We start from the raw sequence: 12476 nt of genomic DNA on the forward strand, positions 1-12476 counted from the left end.
TCACACTCATCAAACAGTCCACAGTGATTAGTTCTGTGTGCAGACATATGTACGTGTGTGCATTCATGTCACTGTCTGCTTATGTGTGTAGCACATGACCCACTGAACTAAGCAAAAGTCAGCTAACACACACGCCTACACAAATGCACACATGGAAACTAAGGGAGAAACAAGCTGTTGCATGATGGAAAAACAAAGAAAACAACAGTCAGTTGGAGATTTTAAAACAGTACCTTGCTGCAGCAGCTCCCTTCATCTAATCTTCTCCAACACAGAGCACTCTAACGATCTCTGCAGGGAACAACAACCCTGGAAGGGAGGCAGTGATGCCCCTGCTCTTCCATCGAACATGTTCTTTTTACATTTAAGACAAAAAGAAAAATCTAGTAAAGCTGTCATGCTCAGCTCAGGTAAACAATGAGTCAGTCATTAGTCTGGTAGAGCTAATGGAGCACCTACAGCCTACAGCAAAAATCATTAGAAGCAAATATTCAGTAATGACTGGTATACCTTTGCCACAACTAATAATAAATTTTTGAGGGTGTTTTCCAGACCCATCTAATGGTTTTCCATGAGTTACAGAGAAGAAGCAGGAGAGCCAAATGACAGTCTATGCACTACACAGGCTGCTTGCACTGTATTTTAGTAAAAGATGACTGCTCTGACCTTTTATTGCGAGTAAATGAAAACCATTGTCAGAAACAACACAGAACAAAACGAGCAGCTTGAATCAGCTGAGGCTGCAAAAAGTTTCTTACCCCCACTTCTTTCTGTGTGCTTCTCTCTCTCTCTCTGTGTGTGTGTGTGTGTGTGTGTGTGTGTGTGTGTGTGTGTGTGTGTGTGTGTGTGTGTGTGTGTGTGTGTGTGTCTCCCTACATGAGCTAAGCATCAGTTGCCAAGCTGTCTGGGACTGTTTCCGAAGCAGTGTCCATTGTTTGGGATTCAAATTTGGGCATCTTCATATAAAATGGATTGTCCCGCAAGAAAAACTAATCAGAATTAATGTCCCATGACAGGGTGTGTGTGTGTGTGTGTGTGTGTGTGTGTGTGTGTGTGTGTGTGTGTGTGTGTGTGTGTGTGTGTGTGTGGCTTGAAAAATCTTTTACAGTCTGTGGAAACAAAGTGTGTGTTCTTGCACTTGCTCTTCGAAAAGGCATGCACGTGTATATGATGCAAGAGCTTCAGGCAGACAGAGGTGTTGTACAAAACAACCCTGCACAGCTCATGGAGACAATGAATCCCACCATGCGCTGTCATCCCACAGGACAAAAACAAGAGAGAGGAGCCAGCCTCATGCCTGCAAGGAGATCTAATCCCCATACCTTTTTATCCCCTCTCCCCACCTCGCGCGCTCTTTTCTTAAGAATCAGAAACTCTTACAATTTTCTGCATGTTATAAAATCTTACGGTTTATTTGAATCTTCAGGAGGCACAGCACAGAGGTGAGTGGGATAAAAGCCAACACTAAAATAATTTTTATGAAAAACTCATTTTCACCTTGTTCAAAGTCATTTCACACAATATTAATGGTCGGAGGCTGCAAGTTAAACTGTGAAGGACTGTGGAGCAGTGTTCCTGGGCACGCCGCCTGTGTAAATCTGCGATATAATGTGCAGATAAACTGTTTTAACACCAGTGGGCGCCATGGGATCACATTTTCCCTTATTTCCTCAACCACTGAAAAGTGATTTTGAGAGAGAAAAGATTATTTTCTCTATCAGTTGATGCATCCGATTTAATGAGGAATAACAGGAAGAAAAAAATCTATCATATTACACAATAGATAGTTTGATAGATCGATCAATATATATTTCAGAACCATGGAGAGCTCCCAATACTTTGATTTCACTCTGCTCTGACAGCAAAATTTCTATAAACGACCTTGCCTTCTATCGCCTCGTCATCTTGCAAATACATTTGCAGTTCACAAATTGCAATATCTTTGAAGTTGTTCGTGAGAGAAGATGTAGTGATTTTGATGAATAAGAGTTTGTGATAAATAACCCAGAATTGTTTCATGGTTTTCATCATGAAATTAAGGCACATGCAGTTTCTTATTGTGATAAATGATGACTATTACAGATATTGTCAGAATAAAATTAGGAAACCACACTTTTGGTTAGCTTGAATAGCATGAGTACTACAAAGACAAGGCAGTTGTGTGAGCCTATTTTGTAACAATCTACCATGTGAGTGGGGATCTAACAGTACTTTCAATGATAAAAAAGTCATTGTTATTCTGGCTTGTTAGCTGAGGGAACAGTGATAGAAAGCATCCTGGCAAATAAACAGAGGTTCATTGGTACAATAGAGGTTGGAACAGTGCACAGAATTATGCAATGAAATCTAACAGGTCTCCATGGAGCAACATGAGCTGAAGAACTCATAAATGTTTGAGGACCTGCTGGGGAAATATGTGCACGCCTTTGTCAACGGTCTCAGCTCACATGCTGAAGCTCTCATTGTAATATATACAGCAAAATGTTTTCTTCCACTTAAATCTACTGGAATTACTTTACAATCAAAAAGAGTGTCTCAGTCGTTTTTCCTTACTTGCGCACAAAATGACAGTCAGATGTAAACAACACCTGCCTGTCTCTGTGTGGTCTCCGCTTACTAAAGAAACACGGCTGGTGGTAATCATGACCTGCCCTCAATTCCCTCTACAACTGCCTGGTAATATGATAAAGAAAGACAGCCTGATTGGCCCTTCATGCCTACTGCCTTCCTCAAACTGCCCTCCGGCTGTCATCTGCTGCCATACTGCAAAGCTGCCTCCATGAGTGATTTATTCTTTTCCAGGCTGACTCCTGCATCACCCCTGCACTCATCATGCAGGCAAACAGACTTGAGAGATACACAGAAATGGCTCAAGAGGGCAGGGCCTTCACAGAGCGAGATAACATTGACTCAAAATGGAATTTCTGCTGCATTTATGGGGATATGACATAGTAAAGTTTAGCAGAAAACATCTGATTAATGTTGCATGAGATAAATAACCAAAATGTGTATGGTTCCAGCTTCCAGATCCTCCATCCACAGCTCCGCTCACCTTGAGATGTGCCTTTGCTCAGCTTGTCCTCAGGGACAGAAAACTCTGTGCTTTGATTGTAAACAACCCTGTCCGAATTTATTATCATCTGCCAAGAGTGTGTAATCCCAAAGACCACTCCCTCACGTCTGTATTTCCATATTCATGAAAAATGTCGTTATTGAAAGTGAATTGTAACTTCTCTCATTTTCCAAGTTGAATTTTGCATTATCATCACTCGTAATTGGGACGTTGGGCCCTAAAAGATGCAGTATGCTCCCTTTCCAGCTTCTTGTGACTGAGTAACACAGAACACTGGATGTTTGATCACTTCTCTTGTGCACTTCCTTTTGCCTTAGATGTTACATCACGGAAATCCATTTTTAAACGTATTCACATTCGATTCATCAAACAGAAGAAAATGATGTCAAACACTGACAGATGTCAGCAGAATATATCTCTCAATGGAAGATGTAAACAAGATTGTTGGTCCTTCATTAGCAGCTTCAGTGCTTTGCTAGGTTACAATATGTGACCAGATCACTCCTAATGACTGTGGAGCCACAAACAGTAATGAATGCAAAACGCATGAGCTGACTTAATGATTATTCTCCCATTTGAGAGTTTATCTTGATCAGCTGTCGGCAGATGTGGCTTCCTCTACAGCCCATTCTAGGTACAGAGAGAATCTGATAAAGGTGGATAGATAATATGCAAATAAAAAAGTAAAGGACTTCAAACATGCCATTTTTTGCGGGAACTGCAGGATGGAGTGTTCTCTGTACAGTTAACTTAAATAATGCTTTAGCTGGCCACATTTTTAGCAAGAATATAAGCAGAATATAAAGAGAGTGTAGTGTTTTTGTAATCGGCATGAGGATATCTGAAGTGATTTAAATGCATTTCTCAACAACTATAACTTTTCCTCCTAAGTTTTCCCTTCTCTGGCATTTTAAACTCACAAAGAGCTTAAAGACTTAAAGGTTTTGCACCACATTAACATGTTTGGAGAACAGATTATAAATACTTTGAAATATAATACATTCCAGTGCATCACCTCTCTAAAGTATGACCTTTCTGACAGGGTCTACAGCAATGATGTTGTATTGTTTTGCATTTTACACTATCATTGCTGTTCCTCAGGCTGTGCTCTTTTGGGCAGAGATCTTGGTGATTTCTGGGATCCACTGGAGCCACTTGCCCAGTTTGGGGGTCACAGGACATGAATACTGTATGTAACTTTAATGTACTATATAGATATATGTTCACTGGCTACTTTGTTTGTTACACCAGTTGAACTGTCACTAAGACAAATATCTAATCAGCATGATGGCATGACATGACAGCGCATTACAAAATGGTTAAAACTACCATGTCGTATGGATGTTAGTACCATATTTGCTGGTCTGCTGAGGTCCTAGGATTTTCCCACATAACCTGTGCTAAGTTTACAGCGAATCATCTGAAAAATAGAAAATATTCAGTGAGTGAGTTCTGTGTGTGAAAATGACTTGATGATGTCAGACGATAGAGGAAAATGGCCAAACTGCTTTGAACTGACAGGATGGCAAAACCAATTCACATCATAACCACTAGTTACACCCAAAATCTGAATGCATGCACATCCTGTTCAACCTTGAAGTATTTGAGCTAGCACAGCAGAAGACCGCTCATGACAGCTAAGAACAGGAAACTGAGGCTAACACACCATGTCACAAAGCTTAGGCCATCTTAAACTGGTTCCTTGAACATGACAGCAAGTTCACTGTTCTCAAACGGCGTCCACAGTCAACAGATCTCAACCTAACCGAGCACCTTTGGGATCTGGTGGAATCCTTAATTTGCATCTAGGATGCGCAGCTGACAAATCTGCACCATCTCCCTAATAATCTCATGTCAGTATGGGCAAAAAACTCTGAGGAATGTTCTCAGCACCTTCCTGAATCTGTGCCATAAAGAATTACAATGTTCTGGGGGCTAAATGGGGTCTAACCCGATACTACCCAGGTGTACCTAAACATTATACACAGGTGTTAAAGCAGTACCATTTTGGTATCAGTACTTCTCAACTGCATAATGAAGTTCACTTTTTCTGGCTTTAACTACCGTGAAGTGCAGTACTGCTCATGAATGTTGCTTCCACTTCCAGTGCATTATTCACATGGAATTCATCTGATGGGGAAGCTGGAAAGGGAGATGTAAATGAATTTAACAAGTAAAGCAATATAAAGTGTCTAATTATAGTTTCGACTTTGAATTTGCATGTCAATCTATTATCTGCATCATTTGAGGAGTGGCTCTTCAAGGAGATAAATCTCACTCTCTGTCAAATGGGAATTTAAGCTATCATGTTGCAGATCAGCTCCCACACCTGAGGTTGGTCCACAAGCAGATCTAGAGCTTTGAATCAATTACCACTTCAATGCCCACAAACCCAGATCCCATTTCTCTCTGTCACGCTCGATAAAAGCCATTCCCTGACTTTCAGCGTACATTCTCTGTCTCTCAGTGCTGGAGCTGCTTTTCATTTGTTTCACAGATCTTTAAACGTGTTGCCCATTTCACATTTTGTGAACTGACTCAGATCTCTTTCTGGAGTAAAATAACCCCATGCAGGTGTTAATGTCAGAGTTTAAATTTTGACTTTATCCCACACTGACCTCACTCTTTTTTTTCCTTTTGTTTTTTGAAGAAAAATTCAACCGTCAAACTGAATTACGTTTCACTCACTCAGCACTATTTTGTTTGGGTTAAAGATAACTTCATTGGTACAGTAGCACAAATCTTTTTCTTTTCTACACTTTACATTCATCTTGACTTCTGTTTATCTACAAAACCAAAATCTGTTTTAACAAAGATATATGTTGCTGTATTTTCCAGGGAATACAGTGCACATATGCACAGATACACAAATAGTTTTCTTACTATAGGATATGGAAGCCAGTTCTATATTGTTTTGATGAAAATAACAGTTTCACACTGGTGAAACAGACAGACTTGCGATCTTCATAAAAAAAATCCACTGCCAAATAAAAGGCAATAAAAAAAATTATCAGAGTTCAAACACAGAGGAGGAAAATAGATTTAAAGACACCCATTGAATGCATGATGAGATCAGTTGTGTAGATTCCGCACATCACAGTAACGCTTGAATTAGTAACACATTGTCATAAATAATTCCCTGGACTTGAACCCAGTAATATAGACACACGTGGGTAAAAACATTTGTTTTATGTGGGCCTGATGTCTCATTACCCTCCGTCTATATGGACAGCATTTGACACTGCTCAGCTGAAATCAGCAGCAGCTTTCCTTGAAGGTGACTCTCATCAGATTTAGTCAGCATTGTTCTGTTTCAACCATGAATATGTAAATTGTCCTTTTTGGCTCCATTTGAGATGAGATCAATTTGTGGCTGAAGTGGATTGACTCGTGGACTTTTAAATACCTAGAAATCTCATTGACATGAGTGACAGCCTCTGCCCTTCTCAGGTGGAGAAGTGAGAGGAATATTTGGACAGTTGAGTAAGCATACGTGAATGCGTGAGTGAGTGTGCAGGACTGTGTGGGCTGTGTGTGTGTGTAATGTATAATTGTACCAGCAAAGATCTAATGCTGCACCTTGGGAATGGTGATTATCTGGAGTAATTCCTAGTTCTTTTCATTTAAATCTGACAAATTGTCAGCCACAGTAATACAATTTTGCTACCTTTCAAAGAAAAGAAGAGATGGTACAGATCTTTATTGCACAGGGCAGGTAAACAATGGCTGGATCCCTTATAGGCACACACTCGCACAGAGCACTTCTCAATTATTAATGCAGGTGTGGATTACCTCTGCAGAGAGGGAGAGTTTACATACAGGTAAAGAGTGAACCATTTCACTCCATCTGCCCCATTTCCAATTCCACTTTCATCTCCATCAGACCCCCTCAGCCATATCAGTCAATCAGATTCTACAAGGGGACCTCTGAATCTGTCTCAGCATGCACAAACAAACACACAATGGTAGCTAATGACTGGCCAGTTGCTGAAAGGCTTGTCTCATTCCTCTTCTCACAGAACAGGTATTCAGTCCCCCCCCTCCTGCTTGTGTTTGGTCTGCCCTAGACTGGCTCCTCGTGACTCAGTTAAGTCCATCTGCTTTTGAATGGTCAGGTATTGTTTCACTAACCAGGATCCTCTTACCTCACACAACAAAAGAGAGGCCATCATTCCATCCTTACACACACACATTCACACATGCATACATAGAGGAACAGACAGTGGAGAGCAGTCTGAGAGCAGCAGTCACATTTTTCCCAAGCGTCTGACTGGAAGCTGCAAGGAAATCACGTTGTATCCAGTATTTCAGAAGAGTACCGTGTCCTTTGTCTCAGTGGTCGGTGTTTCACGACTGCATCATTCTGCACTTTTATCCATTTTGTCCATGTGCACTTCTGAAGTAAAGTTGTTGGTGAGACTCTCTTCTCTTGAGGTAGGACAGAACAAATTAAAAAGCGCTGAAGTTGTATTTAATGTATATGTGATTATAACCAACTAATAATTATTAATCATCATTAAAAGCAGACTTGCATTCTTTACAGCAGCATAACACTACTGCCCTTAATTTGGCATATTTTTTTAAACTTAAATGCATGGCATTAGCATCGCCAGTTCACCATGACATTAGCCTCATTAATTTCACCTCTTTTTAAAAATTGCGCTCCAAAGGTTTTTTTTTTCCTCTTCTTAGAAACCTGAAAATGGACCAAAAAGCTGTTGCTGTTTCATAACAGGCTCAAAAAGCCTATTGACACACTGATATTCAGGAACAGCAATATGCCTAAATTATTATTCAGATTTAAAGTTTTTAATTTAAAATTTTAGGAAAGTAGTAATCTTATTCAACTATCTGAAGCAACAGGGATCAGCAAAATTATTAAGGACCGAATATCTCAGTACAAGATCCTTCATCACAAAAGTCTCAGATGTTCAATTAACAAATTTAATAAAGGAAGCTGTGTGGTAACAATAACAAAACCAGAAAAAAGTGACAGAGAAAAGAAGCAGCATGAGGATGTGGGTGAGAACCAGGATTTCTTTGAAAAACGAATAAAAAGAAAGCTTCCTAGTCTGTCCCAGGTCTTTTCTACATTATTTTAACCAAAATGTTCTTAAAAGTAAGGATTTAAATTTGTGATACTTAAAATACACCTTAGTTTACTAAATGCAATGATCCTCTTGGATTCCTTTCATTGTTTGTGTCACATTTGATTATGAGTTTTAAAAAACTATAAAAATCTACAAACAGTATTTTAGCTCTCCTCCAGTGGATCATCATTACACTGCAGGAAATGGAGATAATCCCTTCCTCAGCAGGTCATACATTTCCCAATTTTTTGTAAATACTGGTAAATATTAACTATAATTGCACATGAATCAGCATATAACTGAATTAAAGAACACGGTGCTTTACTGAGATGTAATTTCATGCTGGATATGTGTGTGTGTATTAAATATAGCGCTGTAGAGGTATATCTATGTAAATCCCATTATTATTATTTAGCATTTTATGATGTTATTCCATTTTGCCAAAGGCAGGCATTGTTTTATTTATTGACTTAATCTATTTTATGTGGTTTATTTTAGGGCATTTTTTACTTTTATTTTGACAGGGACAGTAATAGAGAAAAGAGGAACAAACTGCAAGGAAACAATATGTTGCAGATGATCCTCAGCTCAAATCCATTGCTTGTTGGTTTAAGTGTCCAAGAAATCTAGACTTGAACACTTGAATGTACTCTTAGAAATCAGGTGTGGATTCTGGCATTTTGGGGTTTTTTTGCTTGGAGTTTACAACCTTTTCTGTGATAACTGACTGTGAACAGCAGAAGTGAGCTGCTGAAGTGAGAAGGTAGAAAATAAATATGAAATAAGAGTTGGGAAAAGTAGAATTTGCTTGTTTCATAGACTGGTAGGCTGAAGAATAAACAGCAGTTCAAATATCTCCAGAAGAGCTGTAAATCATTCACTTCAATTCAATTTAAATTTATTCATATAGCACCACTTCACAACAACAGTCACCTCGAGGTACTTTATATTGTAAGATAAAGACCCCACTGTAATCGAAAGAAACCCCAACAATCACACAGCCTTCAAGCATTGGCGACAGTGGGAAGAAAAAACTCCCTAATAACAGGAAGAAATCTCCACTTGTTGCAATAGGCTGGGCGATAGGACAAAGGGAAGGAAGCAGGGAGAGACAGGACAAAAGGCAAACTATAGGAGAGAGACACAGACTTAATAACTGCTAATGATTAAACTGAGTAGTGGTGTATAAACAAACAGAGAGTGATGTTTCTATATTTCCAAAACTAAACTGACACACAATAAAAAGAAGCGAAATTAAAATGTTTTATATGCTGTAGTAGCAAATGTGAGAGCTTGGTCAGCTGACTGACGCTGTACAAAGCCAGGAAGCCACAGGTGGTAAACAGACTTTGCTAACATACATTAAAAGAGTGAGTGGGCCCTCAGTGCATCCCTTCCTGATTGCCCTGATAAACATGCTCTCTGTACATCTTTTCTTCTTTCATCACTGCTGCCCTTAGGGCTCCTCCTCACCTTCGCAACCGCTCCATCTGTTTCAATTAGTAGGAGTGCAGGGTGGAGCGCAGAGGTCGATCACGCAGGCACAAGGCTGCAGGTGCACCTACAGTATAACACACAGATGTCACTCTGTGCCTATTAGTGGGGAACATTGTCACAGATGAGAGCATGAGGATGTTACTGCTATAACAGAGCTGGAAAATGTAGGTTTTGGGGATGCTGGGACCACTCAGGCACATGGAGACAGGCACTGAGTGACAAAGTAAAGCAGAACTAAATGTTATGGTGCAGAGATATACCCTTACCTTCTCTCATCTTCTTATCCCTTGCACCTACATCGAATTCCCTCATGCCTGCATTACACCATGTTTGTGGTTCTTTTTTTTAAAAATCAGACGGTAATGAAAACACCTCCCTGAATAAAGTGCAACAAGCTAAGAGTAATGGCTTAAAGCTGTTTATTTTATTCATTTTTTTTTCTTGTGAGTAAGTCAGTCTAGCCACTCTTAACAGCATGCACATCCTTTTAATGCAACCAGCATTAACTAACTACAATGTGCAAAGACATCAGGTATACTCAGATGTCCTTTTCAGTGGACACCATAAGAAAATAAGTGAAATATAGATATAAACGTTATACAACAGGATAAATGACGCTTGTTTGCTTTCTTGCCTTGAGTATGTATGAAGCTCAGGAGACAATTAGCTTTCCTTATGCTAAGCATACAGACTGGGAAACAGAAGGCTTCACTCTGTCTTAAAAAAAAAAAGTCTGCAGTAGAATATGTTCTCTTTTATCCCCCCAATTATTTTTTTGTATATTTCTCTCCGGCAAGTGGAAATATTTAGAGAACTAAGATGCTGTTACCACAGGAAGGATTTGATTTCTCTCCAAATGCTCTCGCTGTCGGACAAAAGACCATCAGACAATCAAAGTTCTCCTGAGTTGTGTTTACTGTCAGTCGCCTAAAAAAAGTTTCTAGGGTAGTACTTTTAAATCCTAGAGTGTAATATCCATACTAACGCTGGACAATTAAAACTTAATCTAGCACCACTTTCAGAAATTTGTCAAACGTAGGGCCAAATTTGAAATCTGAAGAGTTTTATAATTATATTTTACAGGTCCCAGATGCCTGCCAGTCTGTTTTCCTGCTCTTGCACAGAAACGAGTGACTGAGTCATATCATATTATATTCATCTCTCTGTATCTGCAAAAAAGCCTCTCAGGGTGCTGGTGCAGTCATGAAGGTGATCAAAACCCTTTAGATCTGTACATCTGCGTGCCCTGAAAATACCAGAAGTCTTACTGCTTCCTGAGTGTCAGCTTTGACCCAGCACTAAAATAAAGCCGAGGACCTCTGTGTTTGTGATGACCCTAATGAATGTCAGTCAGGTCAACCAATGGCAAAGTTATACTGAGGGCCTTCAGGGATGAGTGATAGAGGATGTGATACCAGCAGAAAAGAGTCAGATGCTCTTTTGACTCTCTCTCAGTCGCAGGGAGGAATGCTAATGTCATTTTCCCTGAAGAACTGAAGAAATACAGGCAGAGAAAAACTAATGACTCTCTATCTCTGTGGTCATAGCAAGCCTGCGGACAGCTTGTTAAATCTCACAGCAGACCAACAAGATGTTACTCAGAATGCTTAAAGCCATCTGCACACAGAAAATGTCTGGCATTTAAAAACAAACGTAAAAGAAACAGGATCCATGATAACAATACCAAAGAATTTAGAGGGTCGTCCCCAGTGTGTTTGCCCAGAAATGTGGGCGTAATACACAAGGACAAGATATAAGATTGAGCCATAACTAAGTATATTTTCATTGTTGATATTTCTATTATTTCAACATATATATATTTCAGTTCCATTAACTTGTTTGGGTGTAAAAATTTCAGAGGAAAGCTTGTCTATCAAAACATTCTCCTAACAGAAACTCTAAAGGTCATTACTTAGTGTTCAGTGTTGTGCAGTTATGTATTCAATAACTTCATACACAGCATGTACACACAAAATGCCTTTTCAGCTTTTGTTGCCACCTAAACTAATATCTGCTATCATCAACGCCAGGAGGCTGAATAATTGGTTATATTAGAGTCTCTTCCTATGAGAATCCTGCCATGATTAAGAAAATTATCATACCCTAGTGTGTTATACAAATATGCATTCATGCACACACATGCAAATGCGCACGTACGCGAGCGCACGCGCACACACACACACACACACACAGACAACAGAATCAGAGTTCAGGAATTATGACTGAAATGACTCTTGTTGAATTGGGGTCATTCATTTATTGTACCAACATTCCTCTGACTGGAGCTCAACTTCCATCAGTACCCTTACAACTAGTAGTTTGCAGTACTTTATTGTATTTAGTTCAAACACGATTATATACTCAAAAAACAACCAACCAAAAAAACGCAAATACATGTTGGAGAAATATTGGATGGGCGAGCAATATAACAAAATTACTCTCCTCCGGAGAAGATTTTAGTGCCATGAATATAGCAGTTGTTGTTTCAGCTCAACAACAGGCAATTAGACTTTACAAAGAATAATTTCTCCCAATCTGACACCGAGTTTCTCTCTGTAGACAAAACAAATTCTGTAGATGCCTCTCCTTCATCCCTTCCTGCAGAACAATGCCTGTAGGAGGCTCGAAGAATGACTGATGGTTTGTCTTTAACAACAGTTGACTAGGATAAGGTCGGGACTTTGGGGCAAGACTTACAGTAATCTGACACTTTTAGGGACCGTGTATCTGCTGCATCTCTCCTATATCTCATTTAATTTTGCTACTGCATGAATAGAAGAAGTACAAAGAAAAGACAGAGGTCAATGAAATTGTGG

The 12476-nt window shown here is 39.5% G+C and overlaps 1 protein-coding gene across 1 annotated transcript in view; it reads left to right on the forward strand.

Moving 5' to 3' along the window:
• Positions 1 to 7232: 7232 nt before the first annotated feature.
• The window catches only part of shank3a (SH3 and multiple ankyrin repeat domains 3a), a 255418-nt gene continuing 250174 nt past the window's right edge, over positions 7233 to 12476 (forward strand). The window contains exon 1 of the mRNA XM_085461600.1: positions 7233 to 7507. The gene's annotated coding sequence lies outside the window, so the exon portion shown is untranslated. The remainder of the gene's footprint in view (positions 7508 to 12476) is intronic.

The sequence above is a fragment of the Copadichromis virginalis genome, linkage group LG7 (genome assembly GCF_057382275.1).
Source record: "Copadichromis virginalis isolate Kocher_CV1m ecotype Utaka linkage group LG7, C_Virginalis_male_GT1.1, whole genome shotgun sequence".
In the NCBI taxonomy this organism is placed as follows: Eukaryota; Metazoa; Chordata; class Actinopteri; order Cichliformes; family Cichlidae; genus Copadichromis; species Copadichromis virginalis.